Source organism: Puntigrus tetrazona, chromosome 13 (assembly GCF_018831695.1).
Source record: "Puntigrus tetrazona isolate hp1 chromosome 13, ASM1883169v1, whole genome shotgun sequence".
In the NCBI taxonomy this organism is placed as follows: Eukaryota; Metazoa; Chordata; class Actinopteri; order Cypriniformes; family Cyprinidae; genus Puntigrus; species Puntigrus tetrazona.
The window spans coordinates 9,855,771-9,869,696 of NC_056711.1; the positions used below are offsets into that span (position 1 = coordinate 9,855,771).

A 13,926-nucleotide genomic window follows, 5' to 3' on the forward strand; every position below is an offset into this window, starting at 1 on the left:
GACGAATCAGCACTCCGCTAAACTTGAAGTTTGAAGGCAACGCTTGTCCAGGTCTTTTTTTTTTTTAAGGCTAGAAGAAGGGATACTTGAGGTAAAAACCACAGAAATATCTGCGCTTGAATTCGAAGCACCTCGACCTCTTCATTTTTAAAAATACCGCACGTATCAGCAAAACAGCAACACAGCCCTGTGCGCACACCATTGTGCGTGTCTGTGATCATCTAAAGAAGTTTCGCTGCTGAGCTTTTCGTTTATGCAGAAGTTTCCAACTCTTCAGGGTGCCACGGGTCTCTACTCTCCCCCCCGCTCTCCATCCTCTAGTTTTTAATTCTCCTTTTCTTTTTCTTCAACTCCTTTCCCTTTGCTCTCACACGGAAGAGCATCATCTTTGCACATATAGCACGGGGTGTGATGAGGGATTCAAGTAATACAAGCATCTGCTCAGGGCTTTTGTGTTCAAAAGATTCAATTAAAAAATAATTACCAAAAGATTAGTAGTAGTCGAACATGACTGTACTGTTTGAATTGATGTTTCTTTTCATCTGGTTTAATAATAGAATGCTTTCTTAATTAAGAAAAAAGGGCCGCTGCAGTGCACCCTGACTGAATAAAAGTTTGTTTGATGTGTTGAAAAATTAAATATTTTTTTGATCTAACAAATTAATTTCCCCCCCTTTTCCCTTTTTCACTGGTAGGAGATAAAGACAATTTAATTTAGATACCAATGGCTAGAACAAACCGTTCCCTGAGCTTCGGTCAACGAACGAGCTATAAAACCAAGCCCAGAACAATTAATTGCTATGGTGTTCATCTACAGCGCGGGGTTAGCTACGCACGGACGTGATAGAGCATATACGACTGGTAATGATATCGGGAGAGAGAATCCGGTGGAATTTTCTCCTTAAATTACCTTCTCAGTGGTGTCCCACACCGTGCGGCTAATGCACAGCTTACAAATCCCACGCGTGTATGCAAACACAGTGGGAATCTACTGTGCCGCCGTAATTATCCCGCCATTTTAATCTCTGATGGCCTTATGTGAGATTACACACGCTGGAGCATGTATCAATGCTGAGACTCGAGCTCTGCTATGCCACACAGAGCAAAACTGAGCATATTCATGAAGCCGGGCAGTAGCGAATGTTCTTTTCAATCAGTTGGTTTATTCATTCCCAAATTGTTCATTTTCACTCATTGGTATGTCATGTTAATTAAATGCTTTTATTCTAAACTTTGAGAAAATCCTGAAAAATATATCCTGTTTTTTTTTTTGCAAAAATATTAAGCAGCTCAACAGATTTATTGAAAGGTTTCTGATGCATCATGTGTAACGGCTGCTGAAATTTCAGCTTTGCCTGCTTTGGGCTTCTTTATTTGTTTCCAAGGCATTCTTACTGTAGATATCAGTGTTTCCTGTCATCGCAAAAGATACATATATAAATATACACACAGTATCATAGCTATTAACTATATCTTATGATTTTAAATTTGCTTTTAACCCTCAGAATAATCTCAAAATAAAGTGGTGCTAAAAACCGATTTATAATACTTAAATGCTTATAATATTAATTCTAGTGATCGGGGATTTTTAAAGTCTTACAGTAATCAGCATTGACAACTATAAGGTTAAACTGTCCAACATGGGAATGCTCACACTACCCAGAATTCTGATTTATAAACAGAGGCATGCATTTTCATAAACTGGGGTTGTTTTTATCAGCTTTTTAAACTTCTGATGGCACCCATTTACTGCAAAGAATAAGCAAGTGATGTAACGCTAAATGTTTCTATGTTCATATGCTTTGAAAAAAATAATCCTTTAATGCGTAAACTATTCCTTTAATGACTTTAGTCTTTGACACAAAGACTTCATTGTTTATTCCAAAAGTTTTATAACATTAATTGCTATTTACTAAAACAAAAGAACTGCAGCGTGATACTAATTACTTTTTTTCATTTAAATTTAAATTAAATAATTAACTGCAATACATGCGTACATACGGGTTTTTAGGACATTTTTTGAGCATGCAGAATTACACACCAGGATGCCAGGGACCGTCTGGTAATGTACAGATGTAACAGAATCAATGCATCTTTTTTTTTTTTTTTTCTCAAATGGTTAATTGAAACAAGCAGTGAGAAAGATTCACAGAAATGACTCAGACTTCCCTTCACTACAAGGCTAGTCCTTCTGTTAGTCCATGTTAGTTCCACACACACACACACACACACACACACACACACACCACCTCCCTCTCTCTCTGTCTGCTCTCCTCACCTCTAATCCACACTGGAGCTGGGGCTGTCAGAATCCCCGCTAACTGTCACACCGCTGACCACTTCATCTGCACCCCCACAGACGCACAGGCCCGACTCCATTTGACCGGACACTGACCTCAGCCAAGTTCAGCTGGGAACCTTCATGGAGAGGAATAGCAAAAGAGAGAGAGAGAGAGAGAGAGAGAGAGAGAAAGAAAGAAAGACATAAACCAGGCCTGTGACAAATCAAATAGCCTCTGAGCTCAAGGCCCTGTGCTTGCTTTCCTGCCTCATAACCTTATTTGTTCTGAATATCGCAGAATAATAAATGATTTCTGTCACACTTTTCAAACACCCGTGCAACTTGCACGTCGTGTGTATGTTGGATAATGTACACAGAGGGGCCTATCTGGAAGAAGAAGGTGAATAGTGGAGTGTAGAGAGAGAAAGGGTGAACACAGGATATATTCATTTTATTGTCAAAAATATTAGGTTTGTATAAACAGGGACTTTGCAAAAAGGAACAAGAATGAAAGCACTTTATGTCTTGAGAGATTGCTGCTATGCTGTCAATGTTTTCGTCTTTGTTTATACTATATTATTACATCACCGGTAGACTTTATATGCACAGCTTCCATTGGTTTATCCTCAGCAGCATGCAGACAAAATCATTATGAACGTGATTGCAATTATGTGGTTCAAGTGCATATATACAACCCGGATTCTAGAATTCGGGTCTAGAAAATTTGAATAATATGAAAACTAAAAGAATTTCAAATCACACGAGGCACTATTTTATTAACAATAGCGCACAGATAACAACAAATGTTTAAACAAAGAAACTTTAAAATGTTATGCACAAAATGAGCAAATTCATAATTTGATACCTGTTACAGGTTTCAAAATAGTTAGGAAGGGGGAAATGTTCACCATGGTGTCACATCTCCTCTTCTTTTCAAAACGGTTTGAAGACAACGGGGCATCAAAGTTATTCGTTTCTGGAGTTTTGGTGTTGGAATTTGGTCCCCTTCTTGCCTGATATACTGTAAGTTTCCTGCTGCTTAAGAGATCATGGTGGTCTTTTGCATATTTTATGTTTAATGATGTGCCAAATGTTCTCTATAGGTGATATGTTCTCTATAACGATTCACTAACTTTTAAGGATTTCAAGGGCCCGTTGAAACCCTGAAGAATGTCAAATTTGGACTCGTCTGACCATAGGACACTTTTCCACTTTGAAGCAGTCCATTTTAAATGAACCTGTTCACATATGGCTTCCTTTTTGCACGATAGAGCTTTAGTTGGCATCTGCAGATGGTATGGCGGATTGTGTTTACCGACAGTGTATTCTGAAAGTATTCCTGGGCCCATTTAGTAATGTCAATGATAGAATCATGCTGATGAATGATGCAGTGTCGTCTCAAGGTACGAAGACCACGGCCATCCAACAAAGGTCTTCTGTCTAGTCCTTTAGGCACAGAATAACAACAACAGAACATTGTTTTTTTGTTCTATCTTTTACAGATTAAAGAGCCTAATCGTTACCTCTGAGACATCCCTTTTATAGATAATAATATTACAGACCTGATGTCAGTTAACTTAATTAGTTGCTAGATGTCTTCCCAGCTGAATTTTTTTTTAATTTCTTGCTTTTTCAGCCCTTTGTTGACCCCATGCCAACTTGAAGTATTCATCACATATTCATTCATGTTAACGTTAGTACGGATACAGACGTTCATTGTTAGTTCAAAGAGCATTAACTAAATGTTAAAAAACACAACTAGTGATTTTAATAATGCATTAGTAAATACTAAAATTAGCATTAACTAATAAATGATGTAGATTTATTGTTCATTCTTAGTTCATGTTAAGTAATGCTGTTAATTAATGAACCTTATTGTAAAGTGTTGCCATATTTATCTATTTATAGTTTTTCTTCCATTCAGTTTTAGTAGCAATTTTAGTACTTCTTTCAGCTCTAATTTTCTATGTACTTCAATTAACAAAAACACTTTTAATATTCTTAGATTTAGTTTACAACAACAGCATTGATGTATTGTATAACAGATAAATTACTTACATTTAATTACAGAAAATAATAATTTGGTTTGTTGACCCAGCTTAAAACAGTTTAATGTTCAATGTGACCGGAGCTGTTCTTTGTTAGTATTATTTTTACAGTACCTAAGTAGCTGCTCTGAACGTTAATTATGCCTGACAAATCTAATATATATAACATATATGAAAAAGAAACAAGTTTATCCTTTTGGGGGGATTAAATGAAATGTTCTTGGCGTTTTTTATCTTTGAATTATATCCTTTTGTCTACTTTGACTGTCCCTGAATATTCAAGAAATGAATGTTGGCAGAGAGAAGAAAAGATATTAATTAAGAGTAGATTCTGCATTGACTCAGACTTGTACATAAGACAAAAGGTTAAGTAAATGCCAGGGCTGCTATGTCACCTCAAACAATGAGTATTAGCTTTGGAATCATTAATGTCTGCTGAGAAAACACAGTCAAATTGGAGTCTTGATTGCCAGAAAATGTGAGGCCAGGGCTGTTTCATTTCAATCTATAGTTAAATTAGCCTCCGACAGCGGGTTGAAAACACACAATTAACTGAGCTAGGTGGGGCGTAGGGGAACAGCACCTCTAATGCACCGCTAGATTGAGATTGAGCCGGGCTTCCAAATAAGAAACATCTCATCGGCTTTACAAATCAAAGAAGGGGCTTCCAGGCTCCTAGCCATCTAACCCCGCTGAAACCCGTCAGTTTGAACTCATTGTGAGGGGCTGACTCTCTCAGGACCCTTGATGGACATGAATTTTGGTCAAAACAGGCATTTTTACAACTAACTGAACGGCCAAATAGAGTCACACTGTTAAAACGAGGCCGCCCTGTATTCGCAAAACCGATGAACATGACAGAGAGTGAGATGTAACAAATAAACAAATGAGCAGGATGAAAATATATAAATAAATGCTTGAGGTGCTCTGAAGATTTCCCTCTTTAAACTGATAGAAATTGCAGAGGCATTTGAGCAGTGCCGAGGTAGCGTTTCCAAGCATATGGCGTTTTAATTCCTGTTTGTCTCATCTGGGTAACTCCGGCCCAGCAAATCTCCGACTCCATCCAGGGAAATATCCAAAGACGCGAATGCTTAAGAACAAAGGGCTTCAATTTCCTCTGTAATGGGGGTTTCATTCACCATATTTTCCACAGAATTATGAAACGGAGAATTCGGTTCACTCGCTGATTTATTTGCTGTTATCATCTCTGTGTGTCTCTTTTCTCTCCGCAATGCGAAAATTAACAGACATTTCAAACGTGTGTCTTTCCTCAAAACTGCTCCATCAATAAAGTGCACAAATAACCCAACATTTTGCTCGTGACACCAAACACGAGACCGTCCTAAACAAGCGGCATGTTCATTTTTAATCACGAGTCGCCTTTGTGGCTGTTGACAGCTAGTGAAGTATGACTAATAAGAGCGGTGTTGTAGCTTCCCCGCTGAGGTGGAATGGTCTCTTCAGACACAGAGCCCTGTAGATCATAATAAATTTCATTGCGGGATGGCTAATAATCTCACTGTTTCACTTTGGTGGCAATCACAGCTACTACAACGCGTCATGATTCACAAATTAAGAGGCCATATTTCTTCAGGCTGCCAGTGCAAATGGACAGCAAGTGTTGGTGAAGTCAATGGATGCTAAGCTGGCTCACTTACGGTAGCACCTAGCTTCAGACAAACATAAATCCCACGAGATTTATTTAGTTTTAAATAGAAAATATATTACACATACACACTTTCATCTGAACAGTCTAAAAAAAAAACCATCTGAAACTAAAAACATTTCTGCAACACCATATTACGTACTATGTATTTTCAATTAGTTTTCATTCTTTTTATTAGCTAAATGTAATCAATAAATGCTGTTTTGATGCTCTTTAATGTAGCTGCTCAAACGTACATTCGCCCATGTCCAAATCCAACTGTGAATCAATGAAACAGCTTGCAAACAATGTCACCTGACATTAAATGTAGTGATCTGATGCCAAAGGCTCTTAGTGTTTTTCTCTAGAAAGGAAAAAAAAAAAGCACTAAAATTGTTAATTGAAAAATACATGAAAAATTCTATTGAAAAAGCAGGCCTTTTTATTCAAAAGATTAATTTGTTCGATCATTCGTATGTATGTGCCATAATAATCCTATCAAGCAGATATTCAGTCAGAACTCAAAATGAGTTTCTGGGTTAAAACGTAACTATTTTTATGTCTATTATTTTTGCATAGTTCTGATGCTCAGTTATTCTAAAAACACACATATAGAGAGAGAATCGTGGCATTTTCAGGGCCCATCTGCTGCCAGATGCCAGCCCTCATGCTAACATGCTCCTCCGCTAAACACTGCAACACAATATGACACTAACCCTCTGCTACAGTTTAGAGGCCTGCAGAGAAAGAAAGACAGCAAGCGACCGGGAGAGAGGGATAGACTGGCAGCGTGAGGAAAAAAAGAGCCGTCTACGCCGGCAGTGCCCACACAGCGCCAGCATCGATGCTAACAAACAGACACGAGCCTCACTTCCTGTAGCACATCCCTCAGCGCGCCGTTGAAATAACTGCGCTAGTTATCTTGAGGGAAAACTCACTACTGTTTAACAGCCTAGGACAACAAACTAAAGTAAGTCTATTGTTTATTCTGTCCATGCTCGCATTACATCACGGCTTCAATTACAGTATTTTGGTTATTACTGCCAGCGCTGTCTCCCTCTAATGTGACAGCTGTTCCCAGTTTTACTTTAAATGTTTGTAGGTTAAATACTGTGTTTTGGATAATGAGAACAATAGGATAGAGGAAAGCCCCTGGGGCCCCGTATTCTGCAGGGCAGTCTCAGGGTCTGGCCTGGAAAATCAAGCTGCGGGAACAAGAGATACAAAGCATGGGAATCAAAATAAATAAATAATGGAGAAAAATTGGACAGAGAAGCGTCGACCCTTGCTCCCCTAGGAACATGTGCGCTTCTGATCTGCCTAGTATTTCAAGAAAAAGCAAGGTCTTGAACCCCAATCCTTAGACACATAACAAAGCACACTTTTGCAGCTGCCATGCACAACTATGAGCTCGGAGGCCTGAGTGAGTCCCAAGACAATGCCCTCTCTATCAGCCCCAGGACAAATATCTAGACAGCAATATTTTCTGCTTCAACGGCGGCACTGCATGTAACTGTGAGTGTGAGAACAGAGGAAGAAAAAGAGAAAGTGAGAAAGAGTGTGCCAAATGATTCTTTTAATAACTCATATGCACCTAAACAAACGTCAGGCACATGGGCACAACCCAGTGAGCATTCCTATAGAGATGGACATCCATGTTTAGCCTGTCACGTGGTTATGTGAATTCTAGGAAACATTTCCATTTCCCATTTCTGTATTCTGTATTTTTTATATCTCTATTTTTTTATTTTATTTATTTTTTATTCTTTTTTTATATTTATAAAAGGTCAAATAAAACTATAGAGCTCATATTATAAATATTTAACTAAACAGTCATACTGAACCAACTCGAGATTAACCTGAGATACGGCTTAATGAAACTACGGAAATGTCCACAGTGTTTTTACAGCATATGCAAATATGACAAAATACATACAAAACAAAATGATAAGATTTCATTTAATAACCACTTCTCTAACTACCAGAATCAAAAAGATCTTCAGATGACTTTGCTGCGCAAGAATATCATTGATTAAAAATATACAGGCCCTTTCAGAAGTGAGCTTGTTTCATAGTTAAACGTCTCTAATGTCCAGGGAAAGCCGCATCGCAGTCTGCAGTAGGATGTAGGCCAAACCCTGACTGTGTGTTAATGAGAACGCGGGTCTAAGGGCCTGAGAGCTGGCATACATGCGTAGGCCCTTGACGAGATCCCACCTTGCCCAGTGTCGGCCCTTGGCTCTGGACTAACTAACTATCCATCATTGGCACACAAGCCTGCAGTGCTGCTTTAAAGGACTTCCTGTTGGCAGGTCAGCTCCGCAATTACACAGATCCAAAGGTATGAGAGGACAAAGCCCTGCTGCAGGCCTCATCCTGACCGTCTGACCCCGTCAACCTCAAAACAAACCACAGACGCAGAACCTGCACAGTTTATTTACATCGAGCTCTGAAGTGTAAACAAAACCCCCCATGTCATTAATAACACATAGAACTTGAGATAAATGAGCGCGCTTTCAATTTAACCACGAGCGCTGTTCGTCGGCGTAGTTTTTAATTGAGTTTCCCCTAAATTTCTTTAACAACTGCTCGGTTAGACGGTTCCCTCGGGGGGTGAAACGGGCGATACCTCAGATGCATGAATTGTTTTGATATACCAGGATGCGAAACATCAGTCAGATGGTGCGCGTTTTTGTGTGTAACCTCCACTTGAAACGGTGCGGCTTGCGCATAGCTGTGGGCTCGGGTACGGAGCAGAGCTATGAGGAGACCATATGGCAGAAGACACAAGAGTCTCCAGTCAGCATTCCCCTCCGCTGCAGCCCTCCACCACCGGAGCACGGATCCACATCAGTGCTCTCACTTTCTCCCTCTCACTCACTCGCTCAGACACTCTGCTAATTGCATCCTGTGTTTGTCAATCAAAATCTATTTTCCTTTCCTTTTTTCCTTTGCCTTTTACCACCTTCTATTAATTCCCCTGTTGCTCAAAAGCTCTTTGTCACTCTTGGCGCGTGTGATGAGGGCTGGTTTGTTGAAATGAATTCCATCTGAATGGAATTGGTTCGCAAACGTTGGCCGGGCAGCGTCGAACCCTTTGGAATTCTACACAACGCTCTGTGGAAACGTGAGGGCTTCTGTTGTCACCCAAACCACACATTTCATTTGTTTGAGCAAATCACGCAGGAGAAACTGAACTTGGCTCCGGAGCAGGGTCGTGTTAAAGTCGCTCTCCCACTCAGAGCTATTCAAGAAAGTCAAAACAAATTAGCGAAGCGTTATAGAGATGATGGAGTTTGTAGAAATAAAACTACTCCCTGATGGACGGGCCTTGATTGTGGTGGATTTCTCATTGTCTTTATAACTCTTTCCAGCTGGAGAAGCACACATTATGTATTGGCGTGAAGATGCTCTTCTTTGCGGGGTGGACAACGAGGTTACAAATAAAAATCATTTGCATTTATAAAGCAGTTATTTTTCTGGCAGATTATTTTCTGAGCTAATCTCAAGAAGAATAAATTAAATAATTCAGCAGACACCCAATATGTATGGACATATATACTATGCTTCAAATTTATTAACTGTTTATTTAGATCATCTGATGAACAGAAAATTAATTTACAATTCAAGTACATGTATTTGAAATAGAAACCTTTTGTTACATCGTAAAAGTATTTCTAAAATCCAAAAACATTTTACAATATAGTTAACATTATCTACATTAACATTAACTTTTACACACAGTAACTAGCTGTTTATTAATATGCATATAATTAACACATGTGCTGTGCATATAATGCACAAATTCTACATCCCTAATCCTAATAACTAAAACTAATTACTATCATACTAACTATTAATAAACAGCAAATTATTTGTTTATTAGGAGGAATAGTCATAGTTACTGGTTTGATAAATAGTGAGAATTGGACTTAAAGAATGACCAGATTTTTAAGGTATTTTTAGTATCTTTTAATATTATAGTTAATGCACTGTCAGCTAACACAGACATAAACATGTTTATTAATTAACATTACCAATGGTTAATAAATGCTGTTAAAATGTATCACTCATTGTTAGCTTACGTCAGTATTACCTAATGTTAACAAATAAGAGCTCATTATAAAATGTTAGCAAAACGTCTTACCGACTGGCAACTTTCAACTGGTATTGTTTTATTCATCCCTACATCCTGCAAATGATTACTTTGACATATGGATAACAAAAGGCAAAATACAAATGCAAAAACAAATGCTATGTGTGACCTATAAAAACCAGGAGTTGAGTAAATTACCAGAGAATAGCGTCTCTCTAAACACTGAGCACACCAAAACTAGCACCCCGGTAATGGGAATAAATCAATTTTGGCATCTTCAGAAGCACCACTTGAAGAACGGCACTAGAAATCCTGTGTGTGGATCCTTATCTGGAAAGGTCAGAATGTAATACTCCCTCACTCCAGGAAAGAGCTCACCGAGCACGTGCTTTAATTACTGCCCATAGGACGTGGATTAAGAGACTAAATGAAAATGTCATAAAAACGACGAAGAGAAATCTGTGTTATCGCTGCTTTAACTGATCTTATCATTGTGCTGTAATCACAATCGCTTCCATTGTTCGGGGTTGTGCATCAGGGCCCTTTACTATCCAGAGGTAGTGCCGGTGTTCAAATATCAGCACATCTGACAGCGCTGCGGCCGCCTTTTGTGCCACATTGATTTTAGCAGTTAACAATTTCCATAAAGCCAGTGTTCGTGTACATTAAATGGCGATCAGGTCAAAATGGATTTTTTTCTCCCAAAAAGATAAATTGCTCAATATCTTCCTGAAATCTGTAATAAATTAGAAATAACAAATTTGTGCTGACCACATATTTTCAGTGTTGGTAGTGACGCATTAGAAGTGTGGTTACCTAATTTTTTCAAGTAACTAGTAAAGTAACAAAACATGACAATTTAATTTATTTTTTTTCAAGTAATTTTGAATTTTTGAATATTTCTTTTTGTTATTTCTTCAGCTCCAGCATTCCTCAAAATGATTAAAAACAGTGAAATGCAATTCAGAATATGATGTAAACCAGCAATAATTGAATGCTATTCAAAACTTCAGTGATCCAATTCAACTATTCCAATAAGCTAAAATTACTCCAGATAAACATTTTTGTCTTTTTTTTTTGGCTGAGGTGTGTTGAACTACTACTTTCAGAGTCTTCTGTACAGATACAAATTTATTAATTTCACTTTGGTTACGCTTTTACGTTGTTTTATGTTTATGTCAAAAAATAAACAAGCAAGCCCTGCTTTTTAATGTAATGCATTAATATGCATTAATACGGTGTTAATTATAAGTTGTTGTTTTTTTAATTTTAAGAGTAATGCAATATTGTAATGCATTACTTTCAAAAGTAATTTTCCCCCACACTACATATTCCCCACATGGCCACCAAGGCTCAGCGTGTTAAAACATTTATTAAACACTAAGTCACAGCTACTACAAATCACAAAGCCCCTAAAAAAAAACTATAGGTTAAACTATACGTACATGTTAGTTACTTAGTTATTTCTCTTCTCAGTTTGATTTCACAGATTTTGGTTCTCCGTTTTAAGAAACTGAAACTTTAACTCAGACTGAATCACAAAGTCTAGTTAGGTCAATGACAATTTGCCTGGTGATGGTGGATTTTAACAAAGGCCGTAACTTTTCTAGGGAGGTCGCTGTTCCAGTGCTCTGTGAAGCGAGCGCCGGAGATCAGACAGACGTTTCTCCTCCCTTCTGCTGAGTAGGGCTGGTAATATGCGCTGGCAGCCTCTGTCAGCTCAGCCTGCACACCTCTCACAAATTAGGACCTATTTATCCAGAGCACCCTGCACTCAATGGAAATGATTACCAAGACAGTCAAACCCTATTTACACAGTACGTCTTCATCAAAGCAGAAAAAAAAGGAAATGACATATTCTATTTCAAGGACTGTATCTAAACGAGGAGGTAGAACAGTGGAGCCGAACGAGTGTTACGTGTTAGTTTTACAAACAAACACAAAAGACCGAACGTGTGCGATATAGCGAAATGCACGTGTAGTTAACTGGCACTCTTAAAATACACATGTAGCTGCGTGGATACGACGGCATGCATAAAAAGAAAATTGCGTTATTGTTAAAAGAACTTCAAGGGCTTTTATTTCCTTGTTTATTCTTTTTCTAAATGAGATCAAAAGAAGAGTTGAAACCATTTAAAACTTAAACCTCAACTGGGAAATGAAAGAAAAATAGTAAAAGGAAAACAATAATAATGAAATGAATAGATAAGTCAACAAACAAATAAACAAATAAAAGTACAAACAATCAGAGACCTGAAAGACCCTGAGAGAATTTCCCCCTCGTGTTGATTTTTTTTTAGTTCTTTTTTTCTTTTAGCTCCAGAGGGCAGGCGGATAGAAGCTCTCCCGATCTGCTGGTCCAGTGTGACTTGGATCTAATTAGTTGAAAGGAATGAATAATTATCTCATTTCTATTACACTATATTTGCATGTGATACCAGTCAGTAAGACAGTTGTTTTTCATCATTGTGACCTTGTCTTGAATATCTTAGAAATACATATACAAAGTGGGAAGCAAGGGGCAGTCAGTCACTGACCTTGACCTATAGACAAAAGTCATTAGAAAATGCCACTGTGAGAAACACCGAACAGTTCAAGAGGACATCTAGACAGCCCAAATCTTTCTTTAGATCAATCTGGATGTGTTTATTACAGTGCCGTAGATACTCAAAGCAATAGATTGAGTTTAACATGGTAAAAAAAAAAAGATTAATAATAAATTGTATATAATAATATATATATATATATATATATATATATATATATATATATATATATATATATATATATATATAGACTTGGCTCTTGATATTACCTGAACACGTTTTACACTCAAATGTAAGCTGTATTATTAAGATCCATGGTAAAGCCTGCTTTTCCCCCCTATATATCTAACCAAAATAAGAAAAACTCAAATTTAAGTCACAAATCCAGAAAGAATGAAAGAAAGAAAGAAAGAAAGAAAGAAAGAAAGAAAGTCAATCCCTTAAACTTGTGTTTCTTACATTCAGCTGAAGGGTTTTGTTGAGAAAAAGAGTGCAGGCTGAAGCGGAGAACATTTCAGGTCAATAAGGAATCAATACTGGTGGGTGAATCTACACAGAGGAGATGAAAGCCAGCATAGAGGGCCTTGGCCTGGGTCATTGTTCGCTGGATTAGGCCGTAGAGGAGAAAAGATGTTCAGGTTATTCTACAGTGCTTCATGACAAACCTTACAAGAAGTTATTCTTGCAGAAAGGTAGCTGTGATCTAACCAGTGATGATCTTTGGACCACTGGATGCACTGTACTCTTTTAAATTCAACTGAGCTTACCTCTTTATATTTTATATAAAATTAATTTCTATTCATATTTAAATGTAAAATGATCATTGTAAGTCTATCCAACATCCAAAACACGCATTCCAAAATGTTTTGGATATTGTACACTATTTTATATGTTATATATATATATATATATATATATATATATATATATATATATATATATATATATATATATATATGTGCTTTATAGCAAGTTAAATACAATACAAAAAGGAAATAAAATAAAATAAAATAAATAAATACTAAATGCTTTAACAGAAGCTTAACAGACAATTACCTGCATGGAGACATTAATGCCATTTACGGTTTCGGTGTAGAATCCTCTGCTTAGCAATCACTCAATCAGACTTTCAGGGATTCCCTGATTCCTGGGTGTTTTCTCTCTATCTTTATCGGCTATTCATAATGGGCTGCTATCGATCTGACCCTCTCCTCCCCTGCTGTAATTGCTTTGGTGATTGGTTTAATTTCACAGTCAGTCTGAGCCTAAGTTGATGAGAATACATTTATTATCTTTTCCAATCTGGG

General features: G+C 37.6%; 1 long non-coding RNA gene across 10 annotated transcripts in view; it reads right to left on the reverse strand.

Annotated features, from left to right (window-relative positions):
* Positions 1-13,926, reverse strand: part of LOC122356802 — a 351,371-nt gene that overhangs the window by 156,758 nt on the left and 180,687 nt on the right. For 9 of the 10 annotated variants that reach the window (XR_006252386.1, XR_006252383.1, XR_006252388.1 and 6 more), the window contains one exon: positions 2,279-2,418. The exons of the other annotated variant lie outside the window; for it this stretch is intronic. This is a non-coding gene — a long non-coding RNA (uncharacterized LOC122356802). The remainder of the gene's footprint in view (positions 1-2,278; positions 2,419-13,926) is intronic. 10 annotated transcript variants of the gene reach the window in all.